The following is a 27,328-nucleotide window of genomic DNA, read 5'->3' as shown; positions in this document are numbered from 1 at the left end:
TAGGAATTATATCAATGTGAAAAAGAAGTGGTCTTTAAGCTCCACGAACTCCCTAACAAAATGTAGCAAGCTAGGTTTCTAGTACCAGAAATAATTTCCCCTGTTAAATGGACTTTAATTCTAATTGCACAGCCATTGGCTACTGTCAAGTTATAAATGGCACTGTTGCATTTCTCAGGATATTTATGTTTATCATTGTTGTGATTCATAGAAATCACAGTTGTGTAGAATTACTGTTTCCATCCCTTGTTAGCTTCTGGTACTATGAAAACTAGTCTTCAGAAAGGTGGGATTTAGCTCAGATTGAGCATGAATCCCTTGATTCCTATGTCTGAAATGTGTTGTATTTTAGCAATGTGGACGTTCTTTGAATGTCTTCTAAAGGGCAAGCAAGGGCATCAGCAATTAATCTACATTCTCTGGAGAATATCTTGGACTATAGAAAGTTTCTTATGCATCATACTGAGGTTTTTATTGTTATCTGCTGTTTTTGTGGAGAGTATTGGCATTGGAAGTAAAATAACTGTGTGAGTTCATGCACATGTGTGTGTGTGTGTGGTGTGCTTGTGTCTTTGTGTGTCTGTGTGTGTGTATGTATGTGCATGTGTATTCTGTGTGTGTGATAGAATTCTCATTTTCCCATCTGAAAAAATAGTCATAGCACTTAAAGACATGCCAAGTCCATATCTTACATTTACTTTTTAAATGTATATTTGTGTACCTCATATGTATAATAATTAAAATTTTACACACATTGATAGTTTCTATCTCCGTATTTTACTAAACTTTCTTTTTAATAAAGATAAATTTTAAAATGTGGCTTATATAGAAGGTCAATGCAATTTTAATCTATATATGCATGAGAACATCTTGTTGATGAACAAGCAATGTCTGTATGAGATGTAAAATAAACAAATGACTTGCTATTATTTATTTTATTAAATACATTTAGATGACTTTATTTTAATAAAACCAATTTGATATGTACTTAAGATATTGTAGTCCATTAGTAACGATAAATAGTATGTTTTTAGAATGAAATATAAATTAAAATTTATGAAGTTAAAATATTTTCATCAAAATATAAAGTGATGCAAATCTTCTAAATGTTAAAATCATCCCTTGAAGTATTTTTTCAAAGGTATTCAAAATTGCCCATTAAAATAAAATTAAAATGCAATTACAGCTAATCAATTTTAAACTTCAATGAAACATTTAAATACAATGAAGTATTTAGATATTTCTGAACATTTAAGAACAATCTATTTGTAATTCTAGTACTTAACTCAGTGAAATTGCCAATGAACTAATATGTCTCAAGCCACACATATACAAGTGAAAGAATAATGTATTTAATATTATGCACCTTCCAGGTGCAACTGTTGTGATTGCATAGTAATTACACTAATTGTGACTGTGCATGAATAACTTTAGAATAAATAGGAAATTACAAAGCAGCAATAGAGTGAATGTTCAGGACTTTTGGAGAAGGAGAGTACTTTCCCTATGAATCCGTTCCATTTCTCTCTGTGCAGTAGTCTTTTTAAATGACTGATAAGCTGTCTTAACACAGCTCGGGCTGCAGATGAGCATCTCCCCCCAGAAAGGAGCTTGCCTTTTTGCTTGTCTAGCTTGTCTAGCTTGTGAAAGACATATGTACAAAGTAATTTTATTGTTGTTGGACTAAGGCTGATTAGAACCAGACAAACTATATGTGAGTCAAGGAGTGTGTGAGGGCACACTAATGCAAAGGTAAGCAATTGTGGAGGTCATGGGCCCTGATGCTAGTGGAAGGACAGGTCTGCACCATCACAGAAGCTGGCCTCGTGTGAGACCATTCTGCTGTGCCTTATTATACAAGTATGAGTTCCTGGATGCAGTTTAGGATGATTTGTTTTTCTATTGAGCTATGGCTTGCTGACTGTGATTTTTTTTCTAGTAACTACACAAGGTGTTTCTTATTCTCATTGTCTATTTTAAAGATCAGAGAGATTATTTTGTGATATGTGAGTATATTCCAAGTTTTCAAAGAAAAAGAAAAAAATGAGAGAATAGTTAACCATTAGAACTAGAAAATATTTTCTTTTCATAAATGTAATGGCTCTGGAGAATGCAATAAAGGTTTTCTGTATCATCTGCTATTTTAATTGGGAAAAATTTAAATACCTTCTCTAAACAGAAAGAAATCATATCTACTCCATCTTATGATCAATGGCTATTTTTGGTTTAAGTAAATCCTTTAAGAACTAATCATCCAATGATCTTTACAGCAATTCATAGAACAATGTAGTAAAAATATATGACAGCATTGTATAGCAAGAAAGATCACAGATAATAAAGCAACATACTATCTATTTTTACATGAAGGTACACATAGCACAGGAAAACACCCAGAAAAACTTTGGCTACAATTATTTTCAAGATGTGAATTTTAAGTGTTGTTTATCTCCACTTCTGGGTCTAAATATATTATTTTTTAAATTGAGATACATGTAACTGAGTGCCTATGTGTGCATTATGTATGTATGTGTATGTGTGTGTGTGCTTGTGCATGTGTGTGTATGTGTGTGTGCGTGTGCGTGTGCGTGTGTGTGTGTGTGTGTGTGTGTGTGTGTGTGTGTGTGTGTGTGAAAGGACCTCACCTGAGAAAATATCTCCATCATATTTGCCTGCAGGCAAGTTGTAGGGGCATTTTCCTCATTAATGATTAATGTAGGAGGTCCCAGTATACTGATGGCAGTGCCAGACTTGAGCAAATGATTGAAATCAGGATAGATCATCCTTGTCATCCAGAAGGAGTGAAAGAACATATCCATAAGCATCAGTGATCAATGTAGGCATATAGTGTCATGGGTATTTCAGATAAAGCACCCTGGTTGGCTAAAAGGGGAACGTAAACAAAATAATCTCTGATCAGCCTTATGGATTGGTTTCCATACAACAGACCTGAATAGATTTAAGTCTAAAAATAATTCCAAATCCACAATCAATAATTTCAATAATTTTATAAAACTTGATTAGAATAACCACATAATAATAGGTATTACATTGGGGAATGGCAGTTTCCATTTGTTTTTAAACTTACCTTCCAAATTTAGATCATTGGGTCTCTGTCAAGCATATTATTAAGCTATAAGATATTCTTTGATAGCCTCTGCAAGCTAGTTCTAATTTATATTTTCAAAGAACACAGTGATGCTGCTTAATTTATTCAATGTACCCTTTTCAATGTGCTACAATGACTATCAAATATGTGTTCTACAGAACTTAGACACATGTTGAGAAAAGAATTTCATAGTCCAATGATTTTAGAAGATGCATTATAATTTATCTCTCCTGGAAATTAAAACAAATATCTTAAATGTGTTTTTAAATGTTTCTTTATACTAAAGGAAAGACCATCCAGAAACTGCCCCACCTGGAGATCCATCCCATATATATATATAGTTAAACTCAGACAATATTGTGGATGCCAACAAGTGCTTGCTGCCAGAAGCCTGATATATCTGTTTCCAGAGAGGCCCTGACAATGCCTGACAAAAACAGAGGTGGGTGCTCTCAGTCAAACATTGGACTGAACACAAGGTCCCCAATGGAGGATCTAGAGAAATTATCCAAGGAGCTGAAGGAGTTTACAGCCCCATAGGAGGAACAACAATATGAACCAAGCAGCATACCCAGAGCTCCCAAGGACTTAACCAGCAACCAAAGAGTACACATGGAGGGACCTATGGCTCCAGCCACATGGATAGCAGAAGATGGCCTGGTCGGACATCAATGAGAGGAGAGGCCCTTAGACCAGTGAAGGCTCATTGCCCCAAGATAGGGGAATGCCAGGTCAGGGAAGCAGGAATGGATGGCTTAGTGACCATGAGGAGGGGAGTGAGATATGGGGTTTTCAGAGGGGAAATGAGGAAAGGGAATAGCATTTGAAATGTAAATAAAGAAAATATCTATTAAAATGTAAAAAAAAAGTTTCTTTATATTTTATGTGTATGTGTGAGTCCCTGAATGTATCAATGTTCATCACATATGTTACTGAGGAGGATGTCAGAAAACTGCTGGTACTAGGAGCTAAAATGTAGCCCTCTATAAAGACCAGCAAATGCTTTAATCTCCTGAATCTTCTCCTTAGAACTTTATATGTACTTTTAAAAATAAGGCCAGAGTTGGCAAAATGGTTAAGTTGGGAAAAGGCAGTTACCCAGTAGAGCTGATGAGCTGAATTCTATCCCCAGAACATATATAATATAAAGAGAAAATTGACTCCTGCAGTTGTTCTTTAATGTATGTCCTCTGCTATGAACACACACACACACACACACACATACACACAACTAAATGGTATTTAAAAACTAAAATCAGGTTAATGTAACATAAATCAGTTTCGTTCACAAAGGATTGTACCTTTACTTTTTCATACTTTGCTTTATTATGGTGACATATCTTAATAAAATAGGCGAGGATTTTCATTATTTATATAAATTGCAATATTTGAGCTAAAAGAGACTTGTTTAAGTATTGTCTAGCGCATTCAAAAATTCTAGAGAACAGCCCAAAGATGGCAGTGTATTTTGTATTCCAAAAGATAACTGTCTCAAGTTGTTTTCCCCTCTGTGATTCATGTTTATGCCTTGCTTCTGAATCATACATGACAACAGGCAGCTGCGTGTACACTGTCAGATACTAAGCACTTTTTAATGAACCAGACCACACTTTGTTTGAACATGCATCAATGTTTATGGTTTTGTTTCATGACAGCACCAGAATAAGAATCATTTCAGCCTAGAGAAAATGAAACCATCCAGTAATGATGGCTTCAGAACAGGACCCAACATCCTGATTGGTTCAATCACTCATTTTATCTGTTACTCTATTTCTTCTCTGTGTAGTGTGTTATGGGGTATATGATTTATTCACAGAAGACTCTGTTACTACTGAATGATTGTACTCTAAACCCTGGAAAGTCATGGCAAAACCTATTACAGAAAAAGAATGATAATCAAGATACCATTCCTCTACATACCAAGCTTTTTTTAAAAAATGAGTAAATCCTGTTGACTGTTACATTTGAATCACATGAAAACATCAAAACTTGCCAGTTTTTTAGTCTAAAATTTGTTAATTTTATGGTAAAATATAATTCAAAATTGGCAATTCTTACCTAAAAATAAAGGCCATTTCTGGTTCAATATAATTAGCACAGGTTTAATCTATTTAATTCTAAGTCTCAGAGTTTCATTTCAGCTTAATAGTCAATAATGATAGAGGATATCTACACACATGAGGCCCCACCCTTGCTGAGGAAACACTGGGCTACCAAAGAAGAAATTATTTTCTTTTGGAGTATAGCTATTGAGAACCTATTGACTGTCTGATAAATATCCCCATGCCTATGAATAAAAGAAAAGTGATGTTACAAAATGCACCACAGTGGTAGAGGTCTAGACTATCATATGTGAGCCTCAGGATTTGATCCATGGCACCACAGACATAAATAAAAAATTGAAATAAATAGCAAAAAAGAGAACAAGATGGAAAAGACTATATTCTCTAATGACTTTGGTATGATCCAATATCCAAAAGAATTAATATATAAAACAATAAACTTTACAAATATAACCATTTAGGGTTGTATTTTTTGATACTTGCAGTCAACCATGCGCTAACTAATAGAAGTAATTGAGACTTAATTTCAGAGATCCAGATGTGAGTTGGCAGCCACAGTGTCAAAGTGCCTTAGCATTACTGGATTCAGTACTCTTAATTTCCACAGATCTTAGGTTTCAAATAAAAGTGAAAATCTATTTATCAGCTCTCTGACATCATTATGAACTTAAAAACTATCACATGCTCTGTGGATGTGATACTGTATTTTTATTTTCTCACACTTGAAGAATATAGAGAACTGAAAGCTGACAGGTTGGGACACTAAACTGGGATGAGGATAGACCCTGTTTCTTGCTTCTTTAGGCATGAGGACAAGTTCCAGCAGCTGCTTCTGTCTCTGTGCCTTCTCCTCTGCGTGTCCCTCATAATAAATAATTAAGTATGTGTCTGTCTGTCTGTCTGTCTATCTTTGCATGTACCTTTCTATGTGTAAGAGTATAGATGCTCTGGTGACCTTTCTTGCAGACATCAGAGACAACCTTTGGGTGTCTGTCCTTCTCTTTTAATTTTGTATGAAATAATGTTTCTTTGTTGATGCCAAAACTAGGTGTGCTTTTTTCACACAGTCTCCTGTCTACACCTCCCACCTCCTTGCCGTGAAGTTCTGGGATTAAAGACACCAGCACTGGTGCATCTTGTTTGTCCTCGGGTTTGTTCTACAAATGCTTTGTCCTACTGAATCATTTCCTCAGCTTCTATACCAGTCTTTTACAAGAACACATTTAATGGATTTTGAGCCAAACAGAAGATACTATTTGTTTTACTATTATCAATTTATTAAATTGTCAAGATTTCTTTTTCCAGTCAAGTCCCATTTTCATGTCACATTAGAGCATTAGAACAAGGGCATGCATATCTTTAGGAGTAGCTATCATTTTACTCCAGAACTAACTAGTTTTTTGATTTCTCAAGTCATATCATGGTTTTGGTTCAATTCTTTTTTTGACTCACTACCAAATAGTCTGAGATCTCATGAGGCTCCTTTTTCATATTCAATATAAAAATGAATGCATTGAGAAACCCATCATATTTGCAACATACAGAAGAAACTTGCAAAGCATCCCCACCTGTACTGTGTATGTCCTCTGGCCCCTGGAAATGAAGTTCTCAGTAGGAGAATGAGCTTATGCCGCAATTTAAATCTTCATCAAGCAAGTGTCACTGAATTCAAAATAACAGCAGAGCAAAATAAAATTCTCATAGCTACAAGTAATTTGCTTTCTAGAATAAATTTCCCTTGTTTTGCCAGACTAGGGACTATTCACAAAACACTTTGAGTCAAGAACCTCTTTGTACTGCTATTGTGTAGAGTATTATAAGGACTTCCAATCCATCTTATTTGAGTAACAATGATGAAAGAATTTCAGTAACAATGATGAAAGATGTAAGTCTTGTGGAGTCTTTTACCTTTTAAAGTTAATTTGCAAAAATTATCTTTTTAATTTTTTTTAAATGTCAAGAAAGTATGTATGAAGCTGAAGAAATAGCTCAATGATCAAGAAAGCCTATTGTTCCTCTAGAGAACCTTAGTTCAGTTTTCTACATCTACCTCAGAGAGCCAAAACCTGCCTGCAACTCAAGCTCCAAGGTGTATCTGACAGCCTCTTCTGGCCTCCTCAGGAATCTGCATCCACTTGCACATAACCACATGTGAACTGGAGACCGGGAAGAGAATTCTGGGGATAAAAGGGAAGGGGACGAAAGAAAAATGAGTCAGGACAGACGGCATTTTGCCGATCGAGACTGATTTTATTATTATTTAGCCAATATATATAGTCTTTAGAAAACAACCCTGACCCCCCTCCCCCATCAGCGGGTCTCCTGCTTCTAGTCACACAGGTCTCTGCTGGTCTCCAGGTGAGACTGCCCTGAGGCAGCCTTGGTTGTCAAGGTGAAAGCAGCTGTATTGTTCTCAACGGAACAAGGAACAGTGGAAGGGTGGGGGCTGCCAGCCAGGAATGTGCAGCTTGAATGGGCTGAGAAGTCCAGCTCAGTGCTGTGGGAGAAGGGACAACATAATTAAAAGCAAAATAAATCTTCTGAAAAAATTGATTAATAATAAGAAGAAAAAGAATAATAAGAAAAATATCTAGACTAATGACTGTGAGTTTTGAGATTATTTTTACTTCTTCTGTTTCTTACTAAATTTATTATGTCAATCAGGCTGACATTGAACTATAAACCAATAATCATGAGCTTTCTAATAACCCTATTTCTACCAGCCAGGTGGCAAGACTGCAACACTGAGCCTCCCAACTCAGCTCCAGGTTTTAGGTTTATTATAAAATAGAAAACACTCACTTTTACTGTAATGTGTAAATTCTGTATTCTTTTCACTTACTGGGTTCATTTGTCTCACTTTATCAGTTCCTCTTTGTCTTTCTGTTTACTCTCAAATTATAAACAATCAAAAGTTTCACATGTGACCATCATTTCTTTGAAATTACTTAACAATTTCACAATAACATTTCACCATGAAAATGAATCAAATTATCAAAGGTTACCTGGAAGCCTCCAGCTGCAATTCCCACTTTCAAGTATTAGGCATATTTTTCATGAATGGATTTCTTGGGAAATTATTAGTATTTCATGTGTTAGCAAAAAATGAATCAATTAAAAGACCTTATTAAGGGTAATTTGTTTAAGGGTAATTTGAAGAATATATAAGCAGGGCTTTGCCTGTAGATTATTATAGCACAAGAAAACCAGTATTCCCATCATCTCAAGTATTTCTCAAATTTTCTTCCTGTGACACAATATCAGAAAAAACAACTGAAGGGAGGAAGGCTTCATTCTGACTTATGATGTCAGTTCAGGGTCATAGGATTCCATTGCTTTTAGATCTGTGGCAAAGCCTCAACATGGAAAACCATAGGAAAAATATATAACAGAGAAAAGCTGCTAACTAACAGCCAGGAAGCTGAGAAGGTAGAGGTAGACAGGAACCAGGCAAATGCTTCCTCTAAAGAGGCATAGTTCTAAGAGGCCATTAAGTATGTAAATGTCAATGAATTCACCCATTGCTGAACTTGGCACCAACATGACCCAATCTCATCATGACCCATTAGCTGCGAACAGAGCTTACAACACATGAGACTGTGTAGAGATTCTTCTTATTCAAACATTATGGCTAAATTTGAAGCATTTGCTTTTAATGTTGCCAACATAGAGCCTTCTAGACTGAAGTAGGTGGTTTACAAGCCAATGGATAACTAAACTATATGTTTCTTTCACTTGTATTCTGATTTTCTTCTTGCCTTATAGATCTGCCTCTGAGACAAAAACTAGTTCCTCATTACTATGCTGAGGAACAAATATAGCTTTATTGTCTTAACGGGTTATGTTGCTGGTACTGGATTAGAGTTAATTGGTGAATGAGCAACAACGGACAATAATGGTTTAGCATATTCATAAGCGCTATTTACTTCCATTTAGAAATAAAAAATGATGAAGTGCTATGATTATATAAAAAAACACATTTTTGAGTCATTGGGTGGAAGATCTCCCTCAAGGGTAAATTGTGAATATGCAGGGTAATCTGTGAAAATTAACCTAAAAAATGAATAACTTTGTTATTGATGTAGTCATTGGCACAATGATTTGCTGATTAGAAGGAGCAGGCTGTTCATACAGCTGGATTGATAACTCAGTATAGTGTTGGCCTGTCAACCTGTGAACACAGAAATTTTCTGGGTAGGTAGGGATTTCATCTTTTTTCTAGTCATTAAAGATGTGTTTTCATTAGCATGTGGAGTGAAATACAAAGGCTTGGTCTTAAATAAATGAAACAATTTGTCACTGCATGTGACAAGTCTCCCTCCCTGTGATAATGAGCACTGTTTGGGAGAGAAGAAGTCAAGGAACTAGAAATTGAAATGTAAAGAAGGAAGCTGACAGCGCCCACGCTGAAAACAGATCTTTTGCTTTCAAGTGTAAATCTACCATTTATTATGTCCCCTGGTGAAAGAAAGGTGGTGTTCATTGTGTATTAACTCTGACCTTGAGAAACCATAAGGGAATGGACTATGCAAAGGAAGAAAATAAATGAGACTTAAGGAGAGATTTTCTTTTGTTTAAATTATCTAAAGTAAAAAGAATTATCAAGGCTTTATAAAAATGAACTTTGACTCCTTTACTAATTATCAACAGAAAAATTTCATCACTAATTATTTGCTTCAGAGTGAAAAGTTTCCAAATCCATATTACACTTAAAATAAGGTTTATTAAATTGTATAATTATGCTGCCAAATTGCATGTGATGTTTATACAAATAGAATTGTTTACTACTTCAGGAAATGAGTAGTATAAAATGGGAATATTTATACTGTGAAGAAATTTGATGATATTAAAAATAGCATAATTGTCTTCTCAATACTATATATGATACAGAGTTGTTCAACATCATTTATGAAGTATCAATAGAGTTTAAAGGAGAGGATTTTCCAAGGGGATTTGAATGAAGAATTAACTATATTAGGACATTGTGCAATTGTGGATGAAGGAGGATAGAATGATATAAAAAGTACATTGGGGAGATTAAGTTTAAGTCAATAACCATCTCTACTGAAATAGAGATGTTCCAATGGTAGGGGCTATGAGAGATTCTAGGAAGCTGATAATTTTTGGCAGATTAACATAGAACTTTAGGGTCACCTTGGGGCAGTGAGTCCACGTTGCATAACTCTTGCTTTTAAAGGTCTCCAATCAGAGCTAGAGAAAGGTTCCAAGGAGCTGAAGGGGTTTGCAGCCCCATAGGAGGAAGAACAATATGAACCAACCAGTACCCCCAGAGCTCCCAGCCACCAACCACAGAGTACACATAGAGGGACCTATGATTCCAGCCACATGGGAAGCAGAGGATGGCCTTGTTGGACATCAGAGATAGAAGAGGCCATTGGTCCTGTGAAGGCTCATTGCCCCAGTGTAGGGGAATGGCAGGTCAGAAAAGGGGGAGTGGGTGGGTTGGTGAGCAGGGGGAGGGGATAGGGGATTTTCAGAGGGGAGAGGAGGAAAGGGGATGACATTTGAAATGTAAAGAAAGAAAATATCTAATAAAAAAGGAAAAAATAGATAAAAGTCTCCAGTCCAAACATGAAGTGATAGCTTCCTTGCTGCTGGTAAATAGGGAGAGTGGTACAAGAAATACACATCAGGAGGGGGAAACAAGCTGGTTCTATTGTCACAATACCTCATCTAATGAGCATGAAAGAGTAACAACAGACCCTCCTGTACTCTTCCCTTCCTAGCATCTGTTCCTAACAGATTCCAATTCTGGCCAAGCCCTGGTGAAAGCATGGAACTCTGAAAAGCATAGTTTTAGCATAAGTAGGATGATATACTATAAACTACCAATCTCAAAGACTGATCATTCTGATGTGTAGGATGGCTTTTCAGTTATTTAAATCTGTTCTAAATGTTGTTTATGTGAGAAAATATTTTTATTAAATAGCTATGCAGTTTTTTTTGCCGCTCCTAATTTTTCATAAGTATTCTTTTCAGTTTGATTTTCTGGAACATTATTAAATGTATAATGAGTCATCTCTTCTGTTTATCTCCTAGCAGGTTTTGGGTTTTGTTTTATGCTAATATATTTCTGGATATTTTGGAAAGTTTTTGACTGGAAGAAATTTTATTATTATCATATGTTTTACAATGTAGAAATAGTCTTTTTACCACCAAGGTTCAAATATCTAAAATAAGAAATATATTGTATGTGTTCTCTTTCTGTCACTCAATACTATGAATTACATAAATGTATGTCCTGAGTAGATTATTTTTGCATCACTGCATCCCTAAAGAAAACTTGTAAGTGGTCCTGATGCATGAATTCCTCATTCTGATACTGTAGTATGCACATACTGTTTAACAGTGAGAGCGCTTAGCTCTATTTCCTTTGGTTTTATGTTCTTGGAAGTCTATCAATGTAGGTTTCAATACTATAGCTATTTCAATATAAATACTGCACAGATTTATTGATTTCCTATATCTGGAAACAATTTTCTAATGTTTGAAATAACAATTGTTTAAATTTAATTGTTAACACATCTGGGCTTCTGTGGATTATATATGATTGTGCTTGTGATACTGTTGATAAATTAATTTTTTCACTTCTAGATATTAATCTCAATATGTTTTATCTGTTAATACCTTATCTATTCTCTATAGTAGTGCATATTAATTATAGTATTAATTATTTTTCTGTTGCTATCATAAAACACCTTGGAAAGGACAACTTATAGCAGGAAGAGCTTATTTGATTTTACAGTTGCAGAGAATCATAATGGTTAGGGAGGCCCATTAGACAGCCCCAGGTTCAGGAGGAGGAGCAGGGAGCTCAGACCTGACATCCTCAACTACAAGCGTGACAAAACCCGAGAGAACTGGGAATGGGTGGGGATTTATATAGTGTCAAAGCTTGCCACAACCACAAGCTTCCTCTGGCAGAGTCACATCTCCTTAGCCATCAACCACAGACCTCTATGGGGATCATTTCTCATCAAACCACCACAATAATATTTTATTATTTTTTACATAAGTGAATAGTTTAATGAGAATATCTATATTTTTCCAGAATGTGCCACGGCAACCATATTTTTTCCAATCATTCTTCCATTTTTCTTTTTCTTTTTCTTTTTTTTTCTGAATTGGAATAGGAAAGGAATAGTAAGTTGTAAAAACACACTGCTTTGTTTGGAACCGTTGTCATCCACAGATTTGTTCTGGCATTAAACTCCCAGAACCCACATGGTAGAAGGAAAGAGCTGACTTCACTGAGCTCTCCTCTCATCTACATACATACAAACATCCTGCTATAAGCATGACTGCATACAAACACACACATATATACACACAAAAAATGAGTAAATATGTTAACAAAGAAATGTAAAACTTTCTTTGTGAACTTTATGTTCACTTTAAAATCTAGCAGAATATCTTAGTTAACTTCTAAAGTGTGTTAAAATCCCACCATTTATTTTCTGTGCTAGGTGAATGGTGGGGCCTTCGAGAGTCCACTGTGAAATAAGGAATTTACTAGAAGTTGTTAACTCCACTGACTGACAGACAGACAGACAGACAGACAGAGCTGAGAGTATCATGGGAATTCCAAGGAGTATTCAGACCTCACTGCCAGAGACAAACAGGACAGGGTCTCTAAAAGAAATCAGAGCTCTTGTGACAGAATGAGCCTCTTCTTATGGTTGTCTGGGGGAAGGGGTGGGTTTCAAGCAAATGTCTGCAGTTAGGCTCTGTGATTCCCACACAAGAGGCAGGAGAAAGAATGAAAAGAGGATGCATGGCTTTGAGGTACACTTGCGCTCTAGGTGAGGTATTTTTGTACCAGGACTGTCTATTAGCTAAGGACTTCCCCACACTGTCTAAGTAGGCTGCCTGTCGGTATCTCTAAAAGTAGAAAGGCTCCTGCTTGAGTGGCAACTAGATTGTAAATATTTTTTCCCCTTACAGTAGCTTGTTAAAACAGAAGTGCCTGGTCTGGGCTACATCTCATTGTCACCTCAGACTTTGACACTGAAATTTGGAGCTTGCAGGTGTGTCCATATTTTTGCTGAGTCAGTTATGTTAATGTATAACACACTTCATTAGAATACCTTAGTAAGAACATTACTTATTCTGACTGCGCACAAAAAATTTAAAGTTAGAGTGCTTAATCATAGCATATTTCACTGAGGTTAAATTATCAATTCTTTTTGAGTACTTTTCCACTTTTAAATTCATTGTAGTACTTCTCTCCCATATTCATATTGATAATTTAGTAATTTTATGTTTCATAATTTATCCCAGCATGTCTCAGTTGCAGGTCCATATTGATAATTTATTCCTACATTTCATGATTATGGGTTCACATTAATATATTCAGTGAGTTAATATTAAGATACTCAGGTTTTAAACTTGAAAATATTTCCTATCTTAATGCAACCTGAATACCATAGACATTTACATTCATGCAACACCTTCTAGAATGCAAAAATAAAAAATAAAACTCTTTCCATCTTTATTGATGCAACTTCCAACTGAAATCTTCATCATTTAGATAACTTTCTAGCTACATTCCTTTTATTAAATATTATATGAATAGTTAATATCCATGGAAGTCAGTAAATTTTGCTAATATAATTTAAACTAGTAAAATTCAGGATAAAAAATAACTTTTTTCCATTTACTTCCACTAGCATGAATGTTAAACAACTACCTCACTAATTGTCTTATATTCTGTGTAGAAATCTTTTATTTATTTATTTATTTTTTCTGTGTAGAAATCTTATAAGAAAAAGTTAAGAACAAGTAAACTTCTAAATAATCACTCAATTATTTTTGTAAATAACCAATTTTAATATAAAACCTTCATTGAGAAAATATTTTATTGGTTATTTTATTTATTTAGACTTCAAATTTTAGCCCCCTGCTAAGTTTTCCCATAGAATAATTAGATATCAGATGATCAGCTTAAGATTACATGAATTTAAATTACATATAACTCTTGAGAATATTTCATTCAATGCATATTGCTTCAGACATCAGCATAAACATCTAACTTATTTCCTACCTTTATTGAGATAGAATTAAAGAATAAATATTGCATTTACTCAGGGTATACAGCATGACTTGTACATCTATATTAGCAAATGATTTGGGTGATGAAATTGAGTAATATAGTGTATGAAATTTACCTATATAATAATTAATAACTATGCAGTTATATGTGTGTGTATGTGTGTGTGAATGAGTGTGTGTACATGTATGTATGTGTGCACAAGCACATTTGAATGGTTAGACACTTAAGATATATTTTCTCATACATAAATATCAATGTTTATCACAGCAGTATTCACAACAATCTTGTTATAAAATTTATTAAAGTCCCATAAATGTATGGATGGATAAAAAAAAATGGGAACAATATGAACAATATGCGTGGAACTGGAGATTGTTGTATTAAGCATAAGAAAGCACACTCTAAAAAACAACTGCTTCAAGGTTTCTTCAAATATGGAATTTAAATTTGAAATTTATACGATGAAATAGAAATGAAATTGTGGGAGGGGGAAGAAAATCGTTTCGGAGTGGCAGACAGGAAAAGGTAATGAACAGTTTAACATTACTATACAAGAATATTACATACATAAATGCAACTGAACACTCAAATTCCATCAAAGTTGAGATATTAAATATGTTCATTGTAACAGAAGTTTCTCTTATGAGCCTATTCCAGCAGTTATTTAATTGTTCTTTAAATAACTATCATAAAGGTTAATATATATATACATACATATATATTTGCTTGTATATTATATATATATAATATACAATAATATTAATATATATATAGTTTTTGGGGGGAATGTCGCATCATGCACCCCAAACATACTAATTTCCCTGTCATTCCTTCAGACTGCACCCACAAAAAAAATTTTAAATTAAATTAAACAAAAGAAAAATTTAAAAGCTCAATTTATACTCTCAGCATGGTCAAACTCTTAGTGGCCTACTCCATAAATAGAATCTTACTTAATCCATAAGTAGAATGAATATCTGAGTTCCTCCTCTGTAGCACGTATGCCAGAAGCCATCAATTGTGGAGAGCTAACATTAGCATCCTCTTCACACTTTTTGCCTTTCAAGTAAATGAGCATAAAAACTTACCTGCTTTTTCTGTTCAAATTTCTTTCTGCAACAATGAATCCCTGGATTTAACGGTGCACAGGTCAGTGTTTAATTTTTTAAAGTGTCTGAGTAGTATAAAATAGTTTGAATACAACAGTAATATATCTACTTTCTCCTTGATAAACATTGCATCTGATTCTGGTTTGACTTGCCTTAATGTAAAGTTTATAAATTTTTTAGTCTAGTCATTTTGTGAGTATTTGTGTTCCTATCTTTTGGACCAACACTTGGGTTTTATGTAATAAAATCAGCAATCTTTTTCCAAAATATACATAATATAAGGTTCATTAATACTCCTTTATTTCTGTTCTTCCATACGGTGACCAGCCTTGAATGCTGTTAATCTTTGAGTCATGTTCATGACTATGGTATTACATGTGAGCTTAGGTTGTATTTCCCTAATCAGTAAATTCTCTTATGATCAGACACAGATTTTTATAATTCGTAGCCATTTGCTTATTTTTATTATTAATCTTTGTATATTTTCATGTATCAAACATTTGTTCAAAACTTTTCTCATTTGTATCAGATTGTTTTCCATTACTTATTGATTGATATGTACATTTCAGTATCTTTTAATTGTCTTTTATCATATACAACAAGCAAATATGTTTTCCCAAATCATGGATTTTAATTTCTAAACTGGACTATCAATGAAAGCAAACTTTACTATTTACACTTTGTAGATTCTATTATTTTGTATTTGAGAGGTTATTTATGAATTTATTTCATCTGTCTGCATATTTGGGCATGCCATGCTCTACATGTGGAGGGCAGAGGAGCATCATAGACTCCAACTCAGCTTGTCAGCCTTGCCCAGCCTTGCCCAGGAAGCACTCTCACACACGGAACCAGCTCAATGGCCAATGCTTAGTGATTTGTGTGTCAGTGGATGGGTCAAGTCCCTTCTAATTCAATTTTACACAGGTTAGAAATTACATACTATCCAATTTAATTCTCTTAAAATGATTAGGATTATGTTATGACCTTAACATTTCCTATGCCATTCATCGTTTTTAGAACTACTGTTTGCACTGTGCATGTTTTACAGACATTTTGTGGAGCACTTTCTTCTAAGGTAGTGTCAAAATCTATTCTGTTTATAGCTGAAATGTTTAGTCATAAACCTTTGAGTCTCCTCTCTCCACTTTTCAAGTCCTGAGATTATAGATGAGCACTGATATGCCTAATTTACACAGTGCTGGAGAACAAATCCAAACTTTATCTTTAAATATAGTGCCTGATAATATTTGATTGTTTCTATTTCTTTTCATTTGTTTCATCTTAATTTTATTCTCTCTCTCTCTTTCTCTCTCTCTTTGTGTGTGTGTGTGTGTGTATGTGTGCACGTGTGTGTGTGTGTGCACGTGCGCACGTGTGTGTGTCTGTGTGTCTGTATGTGTGTGTGTGTGTGTGTATTAAGTGCCCATAATTGAAGTACCCACAAAAGCCAAAGTGTTGGGTCCCTTAGAACTAAAGTTACAGGTAATTGTAAGCCATTATACCTGGGTACTGGAAACAAAAATCAGAATCCTCTGAAGGGCTCATAACTACTGTGACATCTTCCTAGTCCCCATTTGCATCATTTCTATATTCCTTTGATTTTGTAGTACTATTTCCATGTTTCCCTATGCTTTGAGTAAGCAAAATGTCTCTTTAGAAATTAGATATTTTTATTTGCATTTAAAAAAATTTAGAGCTGTAGTGTGTAATGCAGTAACAAGGCTACATATACCTCATTTGAATAAACAAATTACTTTTATATAAAATCACTATTTAGCCTTTTATAGACAGAAACAAGGCAATCCAATTTTAAATTTAGGGTAAAAATCATATTATAATCACATAGAAGATGGAATTTAAGGCAGTAGAACATAGAAATCAAGAAAATGAAAGATTATCAAATATATGTTTTTAATTCATCATTAAGCAAGTTAATATAGTGAGAATTAGAACCATAAACATCAATAATCAGAGTTTTCCAAGGCATTTGAGGAATAGGAATAATGGGAATCACTAAAAGGTGATGAGTAGTGGACTTAAGAAAAATGAAGTTAAAAATTGTATTCAGATCAGATGGATTGCTCTTGCATTACTGGTCGACAAGCCTTTGAGATATGAGTAAATGAGATAAATTTAAATTGAGAAGCCAGAAAATGAAATTAATTTTGAAGGTGTAACTGGTCATGGCTTTTGGATACACTCAGTAGGAAGCATGAAATAGCGATTTCTTTTCATTTTGTGCAGATATTCACATAATACAAAAAAATCACTGATATTCTAAAAATCTTCATTTAGAAATACATAAAATCTTTATCATAATGGAAAAGAAAATAGGAGAAGGGCAAAACAATTTTTGGGTGGAGGGAGTCAGTCATAGAGTGCATATGACTTGAACGCAGAAGTGCGAAGCTGGGATTAGGGATGGAAAAAGCCAGAGGAAAGTGGGCCTGCTTTGGTTGTTGTTTGTTTATTTGTTTTGTTTTGCTTTGCTTTGTTTTTTGTAACAAATTCTCAATTACTTGATTTCACTAATGAAGACTCTGGTGCTAGATGCTGTGGTAAAAACCTGCCAGCTCAGAGAGACAGAAAAAGCACCCAGCTGACCTCCCCTCCACAACTGATGTCCCAAAAGGCCTCTCTTTTTCTCCATGACACCATAAAAACCTCTCAAACTGAATGTCCCTCTCTTCCTGTGGGTCTCTCTATCAACCCTCCTGACTTCTTCTTCTCTATGATTTTCTGTATGTTTTCTCTGTTCTCTGTAAACTGATTGCTCGCTACCCTACGGTTTATTTTATTTAATTCCATTTACAATAAGCAGAAAGACTGTGGATTAAAGATGTGCGTTAGGGCTAAGCCCACCACAATTAGAAACAGGTTTTTTTCCAGTAAACAACACAATCTCAGGGTTCACAGTGTCATCAAATATCCTGCAACAAGGCCCAGTGGAGGTTGGGGGAGGGGAAGTGAAAGAAAAGGAAAGAAAGAAGTGTGGCAGGAGGACCAGTGAAGATGAATTTCTGAAAATACTACAAGGAAACTTCCTATTCTCTATGCAAATTTTAAACTAATAAAATGAAATACTCATAGTAGAAGCAAATTGAACTATTCAAGAATAATGACATGACACCTCACAGATCAAACATTTCACTCCCAGATAAATATTTCCAAACTGGCTAGTGATTACTCCACTCCATTTTCACTTGTTTCCTCTGGTTTCTGTCTTAAGCAGCCTTTTGCTTGCCCCAACTCCCTAATGCATTCAGAAAAAGGAGTCTCAAGTTAACCTGTCAAATTCAATTAGCTAGTGCAAGCTGTCCATGTTGATATTTGCTGTAATTAATTGAGAAAACCAGCGTAAAGTCATCTTTAGAGTGCTTTGTATATGAGTGGAAAGTCTCACGAGATCCTCTGGTTAGTTCCAAGTACATGGAGGTCTGTGATGGGATGTCAGACATAGAAGTAATTTATAGGCATACTCTATACTGCATTATCCAAAATTCCAAACATCAAGTTTGTCCTAAAGAACCATGGTTGGAAAACACTGATAGTAGACTATGTAAGCAGATTGTTGGGTAGTTGGAGAGTTGGATACTTAGCTAGTTGGGTTGACTTTCTCTACTCATTTATCTCAATAAGTGTTTCTGGTTTTGCTTGTCACCTTGTTCCCACCTATTTTTAAAGACAATTATCCAACTTTCTGTAATACAATGAAAAAATGGCTTAAACAACTTATGTTGTAATTATATGATAATGGCATAAGATAATGAAAATAATACATTCTTTCACAAGTGGGAGGCAATATTGTCAATTAATTTTTTTTCTTGTCCACAAAATTAAGTAACACTGTTTTATCATGCATAGATTCATTAACACAAGTTTTCATAACAGGATGCATTGGAAAGTAGACTGCAAACATAGACTACAGCATCATTAATTAGAGCCTCATGCTTTTACCAATCAAGTATTCATCTTCATCAGTGAGAATTTTGTTGCTGTAGCAGAATTCTTCAGCCTCCTTCCCTTGAGAATATAAATGGTCCTGAGTTAACTGTCTAAAATTTAAACTAATCACCACTAGATGGTAGCCTTGTCAGGCACCGTTGATTCACATAAGCATTTCCTAGGGCTATAGTGATGGAGGTATATGGATTATACTCACAATAATTTCAGACACAGAGAAGAAGTTAGTAATGCCAGCAATTTATTTTTGAATTAATAAATATTAATAACTTGCTGAATATCAGTTATGATAGCAACCTAAACTTAGTTTAATAGTCATAAAAATTTTGTTTTTGCATTTTTAATTAATTTTGATATTTTGATACTTAGTTGGTCACATAGCAGCATGTTTAATTTTATTTATCACAGAAGATTGATTTAGACTTACTTATAATTCCATACTTTATCATAAGTTAACTGTTCACCTTATTCAAGTTTCTACTCAATTCTTGGTATTGTATGTTTCAAGTGTTTCTATCAATTTGTCTTAAGATTTTGTTTTTTTTTTAATTACATGTATTTGTATGGGGGCATTGTGTTGTAAGTAGAAGCAAGGACTTGGATCCTCTGGAACTGAAGTTACAGGTGTTTGTAAGCCTTCTGATATAAGTGCTAAGAACTGAACTGGGGTTCTCTTCAAGATCAGTACACACTTTATTTTCAAATTCTCTTATAAAGGCAGATGTTTTTCATGTAGTGTTTTCTGATTATAGTTTTCCTGCCCATTCTTCAAGATCTTCTTCACCTTCTATCCCATCTAAATTTATACCCTTTCTGTCTCTCCTTAGAAAAGAAACGGTCTTCTAAATAATAATAATAAAAATAAGTGAAAACAAAACCACACACACACACTGGAATAGAACAAAACAAACACAATAAAAGAATAAAAAAAAGAAACATGTATATAAAGACATTTGTGTAGAGTCTACCCTCTTAAGCACTGAGCCATCTCTCCAACTTATTCTTCCTATATCTTGCTTGTCAAAACTCTGTGTACATACATGTTTGGAAATACAAATCTCTACATAAGACTTTTCACCATAGTTACCCAAAACACTGATTTCATACTGTTATTGAATCAGTGCTTACATCTCATTGCCATAAAATACAAAAAATTCTACAAACAAAATGATTGAATTCATAGAATAAGAACTTCTCATTAGATTCTGCAGAGGATTCAAAAATGGACAACTCAATGGACACAGAAATGGATGATTCAATAGATAGATAAATGAATCTGAAATGGATGACTCTCTACTCAAACATGTACATAATTACCATATCTTTTTGGGACCTTAATAATGCTGCCTTTGAATATCTAAGTTTACAGCATATAAGCCTTATTAAAAATTTTAAAATCTTTGACAATTATATCTGAAAATTAACATGAATAAATCAGAATTTAAAAATGGATTCTAGTATTTCAACATCACTTTATTTTAAAATTAAAATAATATACCAATATGTTTAAATATCAAAAACTCATAAAAAGGAACATCACAGTGTATCATTATTTCTTTTTCTTCCTAGCATAGACCTAAAGAAAGCTGTTATTAGGTTTTCTCTTTCTTATTACATCTAAAACAGATACAAATGAACATATATATCTTAAAAATATTTCAATGTGGGAACAGCTAATTCTATTTATTATATTTTTGTACAGACAAAATTTTGTATCTTTAGCATTAAATACTCATTGGTTAATCATATATGTGTATGTATACACATATTTTGTACATGTTCAAATTTTATGAAGAGCATCTTTATTTATATTTTCTTTTATCAAAAATAGTTTTTGCCACACAAAGATCCAGCAAAGAAGGAAAACTTCAAACTCATTTCCCTTATGAATATTGATGTAAAACTCGTCTATAAAATTCTCAAAAACTGAATCCAAGGACACATCAAAATGATAATCAATTATGATCCCTGGGATACAGGGATGGTTCAATATATGGAAATCTGTCAACAGGCTGAGAAAAAAATTAGGGTAATAACACCCTTCACAATAGTCACAAATTATATAAAATACCTTGGTGTGACTTTAACTAAGCAAGTGAAAGATCTGTATGACAAGAACTTCAAGACTCTGAAGAAAGAAATCAAAGGTCTCAGCAGATGGAAAGATCTCCCATGCTCGTGGACTGGCATGATTAATATAGTAAAAATGGCCATCTTGCCAAAAGCAATCTACAGATTCAATGCAATTCCCATGAAAATTCCAACTCAATTCTTCATAGAGTTAGAAAGAGCAATTTGCAAATTCATCTGGAATAACAAAATACCCAGGATATGGAAAAGTATTTTCAAAAATAAAAGAACTTCTGGCAGAATCACCATCCCTGACCTCAAGCTTCTCTACAGAGCAATCGTGATTAAAAACGGAATGGTATTGGTACAGTGACAGGCTGGTAGATAAATGGAATAGAACTGAAGACCTAGAAATGAACGCATACACATATGTCCACTTGATCTTTGACAAAGGAGTTAAAACCATTCACTGGGGAAAAGGCACCATTTTTAACAAATTGTGCTGGTTCAACTGGTATTAGCATGTAGAAGAATGCAAATCGATCCATTCTTATCTCCTTGTACAAAGCTCAAGTCCAAGTTGATCAAGAAGCTCCACAGAAAATCAGATACACTGGAACTAATAAAAAAATAAAGTGGGTAAGTGCCTCAAGCACATGGGCACAGGGGAAATTTTCCTGAATAGAGCACTAATAGCTTAAACTCTAAGATCAAGAATTGATAAATGGGACCTCATAAAATTGCAAAGCTTCTGTAAGTCAAAAGACTCTGTCAATAGGACAAAGTGGCAACCATCAAATTTGGAAAAGTTCTTTACCAACCCTACATCTGATAGAGGACTAATATTAAATATATACAAAGAACTCAAGAAGTTAGACTAACCCAATTAAATAACCCAATTAAAAATGGGGCACAGAGCTAAATAAAGAATTCTCAACTGAGGAATACTGAATGGCTGAGAAGCACCTAGACAAATGTTCAGCATCCTTAGTCATCAGGGAAATGCAAATCAAACCAACCTTGAGACTCAACCTCACATCAGTCAGAATGACTAAGATCAAAATTCAAATGACAGCAGATGCTTTCAAGGATGTGGAGAAACAGGAACACTGATTTCATAGTAGCTGTATAAGCTAGCAGTCCCATCAGCAATGGAAGAGTGTTCCCTTTTCTTTGCATCCTACGCAGCATAAGCTGTCGTCATTTATTATACTGAGCTTAATCATTCTTATGGGTGTAAAATAAAATCTCAAAGTAGTTTTGATTTGCTTTTCCCTGATGGCTAAGGATGATAGACATTTCTATAAGTGTTTTCAATCTTTTGAGTTTTGTTTTTGGAGAATTCTGTTTAGATCTATACCTTATTTTGTAATTCTGTTGCTTTCTTAGTATCTAAGTTTTTTAATAATTTTAAGTATTTGGGATATTAGCACTCTACAGACTCTGTAGTTGGTACAAATCTTAACCTATTCTCTAAGTTGGCACTCTTTCTTAATGGTGGTGTCCTTTGCCATACAGGAACTATTTAGTTTCATGAGATCCCATTTATAAATGGTTGCTCTCAGTGCTTGTACTGTTTCCTGTTCAGAAAAGTCTTTTCCTATAGCAGTAAGTTACATTTATTGAACATTTTCTCTTCTATCAAATTCAGTGTATCTTGCATTTGAGGTCTTTGATCTAGTTCAATTTAATTTTATCTAGGATGTTAAGTATAAATCGTATTTGAATTTTTCTACAGGCAGTCACTCAGTTTGACCGGCACCATTTGCTGAAGATGTTGCCTTTTTTTGCAGTTAAGAATTTCTGGTTGCTTTATCAAAAATCTTGTATCTATAGGTATGTGAACTTATTTCTAGATCTTCAATTCTATTCCATTGATCAACATTTCTTATTAATCATTTTATTCATTTAAATTTCAAATGATATCCCATTCCTGGTTTCCCCTCTGCAAACTCCTGATCTCTTGATCCCTCCTTTTTGACTCTATTAGGATGCTCCTCCACCTACTCACCCACTCCTACCTCATGGCTGGAGCATCCCCCTATGCTGGGGCATCAACCCTCCACAAGAACAAGGGCCTTCCCTCACACTGATGCCAGATAAGGCCATAGTTTGCTCTACATGTAGCTGGAGCCATGGATTACTCCATGTAAACTCGGGTTGGTGGTTTAATCCCTGGGAGCTCAGGGTGGTTTGGTTAGTTGGTATTGTTCTTCCTATGGGGTTGCAATCCCCTTCAGCTCCTTTAGTCCTCCTCCTGGCTCTTCTATTGGGGTCTCTGGAGCATTGCTGTCTGCAGATTGGATGGATCCCTAGGTAGGGTGGTCTCTGGATGGCATTTCTTTCAGTCTCTGTTCGACCTTTTGTCCCTATTTTTCCTTTGAACAGGAACATTTATGGGTAAAATTTTGAGATGAGTGGATGGCTTCATCCCTCAACTTGGGACATGCCTATCTACTGGAGGTGGCCTTCTATCTCCTCTTTGTTGAGAATTTCAGCTAATGGGTCCTGGTTCTTTTAGGTCCTGGGAACATCTGGTCTTTTTTTATTTTTTTTATTTTTTATTATTTTTATTTTTGTGGGAGGGTAGGAGTTGGGAGACTTTTAATGACTACTTCTATCTCCTTAGTGTTTATGGGACTGTTTAGTTGGTTTATCTGACCCTGATTTAGCTTTGGTACCTGTTATCTATCTAGAAAATCACCCATTTCATCTAGATTTTTCAGTTTTATATATTAACTCAATATGTAACTCAGTAGTCTATAAGATTCTTCATATGTAAAACTTCATTAGATACTTAGATTTCATTTATTTCCTCAAGTATATAATTAAATATCTAAATCCTATTCAGCAAATAGCCCATTTTCTCTAGTAAATTTAAAAGGCGTATTTACTGAATATTAAATTTGAATTTGTTTGAGGTCTGGGATACTGATTCCCCCAGAGGTTCTTTTACTGTTGAGAATAATTTTAGCAATCCTGGGTTTTTTGTTATTCCAGATGAATTTGAGAATTGCTCTTTATAACTCTATGAAGAACTGAGTTGGGATTTTGATGGGGATTGCATTAAATCTGTAGATTGCTTTTGGAAAGATGTTTATTTTATTAACATAATTAGTCTTCAAATTTCAGAAATAGCAGAACTGTGTGCTTAAATTCAGTAGTATAAGTCTAAGATTAGACTTAGTTAATCCAAGAACTATATTAATCCAAGAACATGGAAGATTTTTCCATTTACTGAGGTTTTCTTCGATTGCCTTCTTCAGAGAACTGAAGTTCTTCTCATACAGATCTTTCACTTGTTTGGTTAGAGTCACACACCAAGATACTTTATATTGTTTGTGGCTAATGTGAAGGGTGTCATTTCCCTAATTTCTTTCTCAGCCTGCTTATCCTTTGAGTATAGGAAGGCTACTGATTTGCTTGAGTTGATTTTATAACCAGCCACTTTGCTGAAGTTGTTTATCAGCTGTAGGAGTTCTCTGGTGGAGTTTTTTTGGGTCACTTAAGTATACTATCATATCATCTGCAAATAGTGATAATTTGACTTCTTCCTTTAATGTAAACAAAGAATATAGAAAATAACAAATTAAAAAAAGAAATTATGCTGCAAAAAGATTGCTTATGCTTTTCCATGTTGCATGGATTCCTTAGTCTTATACTACTGAATTTAAGCACACAGTTCTGCTATTTCTGAAATTTGAAGACTAATAAATTCTGATATATAGAATGTATCTCGGGAACATCTAATACTTTGTAGTTTTAGCTATTAAAATAGGTTTTTAAATTATCTTAGAATTATAAATATCATGTACTATTATTGTATTTACTAACCTTCTTATTTCCCAAGGAGGCAAGCTGAAATTCCAAGAGTTAACAGATCCCAGGCAATTTTTATAATTTTAACTTCACTTAGAAATAAATGAAGATAACTCAAAAACACACAAGGCCTTATGGGATGTGAACTATGAAAGTTATTAAGCTACTGTTTTATCATTGTCCTACTTCTTGTTGTAAACAGATCATTTTAGAATCAACTGAATAAAAAGCAAAGTTGCAACCAAATAAAATTTTATAGTAATGTGAGCTAAAATAAGTGCAAAATTCAAAACTAAGCATTGATTCAAATAAGAACCTCATATACTGTAAAATAGTTATGTATAAATACATATTTATAACTAATAACATTGATAAAAACAGATCTTCATAGAATTTCTAAAGAGTAATAACCATGCAGTCTATATTCAGAAAGTGGATGAAAGGCTCGGGTTTTGTATTGTTTTTTGTTCTGTTTGTTTATATGTTTTATTTTTGGTTTTTGTTTTAATCTGAGGATAAAATACATAGCACTTTAAATGTCTCAAATTTGAACATTTGCAGAAATAAAATGAGTTACATGCAAATTTGGAGTGAAGAATTCAAGGAGCGTAAAATTTAAACTTTTCCATGGCTTGACAACTTTTCATGATAAAATTCAAGGTACTATCTCTAGAAATGTGTTTTTTAATCTTTGAAAATGTAGAAATATTGAATTTAATATCCTTAGTAAATGTATCTAAACTGCAAATACTGTATGGCTTAAAGTTTATGGAATCCATTCAATTTTGACAATAAAAATCAAGAATATCCCTAAATGTCAGTACACGTGGTTACAGAAGTGATGGTTGTACCACTGAGTTTCTATGATGCATTAATCTGTTCAACTGATTCCTTTTCTAGAATAGTCAATTTGTAACAAAGGAAAAACAGCTATTTAGAAGTTATCACAGAAATTCCCAGCTTATAGGAAAAACAAGCCCATAGATGAATAAAAAAATTCATTCTTCATAAACCAAAGAACAATTAAATAGTGAAATGTCTAGTGTTGCAATTCACTGATGCTTAGATGCCTTTCTAATGGGTTATTTTGACTTGGCCCAGGCCCTTGTGGGAGCACTTTAGTCCAATGTGTTTCCTTTACATGTAGGACAATGATAAGTAAAATGAAGTCAGTGAGTAGGACACTGCAATTGCATCAATCATCCCTGATAGTTTAGTCAACAACCTGCCCCCACTATGTTAAAGCTCATTGTGAGATAATTTATCAATTTTAAATTCTCATCACACACACACACACACACACACACACATATATATATATATATATATATGTGTATATATATATATATACATATACATATATATATATATATATATATGCCATCTAATTTTGTGTTTTGCTAGAGAGTGAGTCATTGGGCTTCACATGTGGGTTAAAAAGGAGACCATAGGTTTTTAAAATGTAAACGCAATTAGCTGGCTGGCATATGTATACAGAAATTTTAATTAGTTGCCTTAATGTTTTAATGTCAAAGAAAATGAGACTGGAGATTTGAGCCAAGAGATGTGTCTCTTCCTGATTTAAATCAGGTGCTTTCTTTACTTTCAATTAATAATTCTATCAAACTCAACCTCAGGTGGCTTGTAGTTTCCTCTCCATACTCAGTCTTTACATGATCATTATTTTTTATGCCAAAACAAGAACTATAATTAGTGATTAGCTAGTATGATAATTTGCTTAAATATACATCAGATATTACAAAGCTTTTAGGAAATATGACTGTTTCTATGACGAACAAGCTAAGCTTGTTGACTTACAATTAAGATGTCAATCAAAGAATATAGATTAATCTAGGCCAAGCCTTGCTAATATTAAATAGTAATGAAGAGAAAATACTTTCGCATATATACCTCACATGAAAACACTGTGGCAATGGTCTATGCATTGGTACTTGTTTTCTAATTCAACTTGCAGATTCATGGCGAGCGATTAGGTTTTCAAACAATTTTGGATTTTAGAGAACAAACATATAATAAACTTCTTTTGTAAATCCTCCATATCTTCACAGTATTCATTGAATTCTGTTTGAAAATACTAAGCTTAGGATAGAGACTTATGGGC

Source organism: Apodemus sylvaticus, chromosome 6, assembly GCF_947179515.1.
Source record: "Apodemus sylvaticus chromosome 6, mApoSyl1.1, whole genome shotgun sequence".
Classification (NCBI taxonomy): domain Eukaryota; kingdom Metazoa; phylum Chordata; class Mammalia; order Rodentia; family Muridae; genus Apodemus; species Apodemus sylvaticus.
This window is presented reverse-complemented; position numbering follows the sequence as displayed.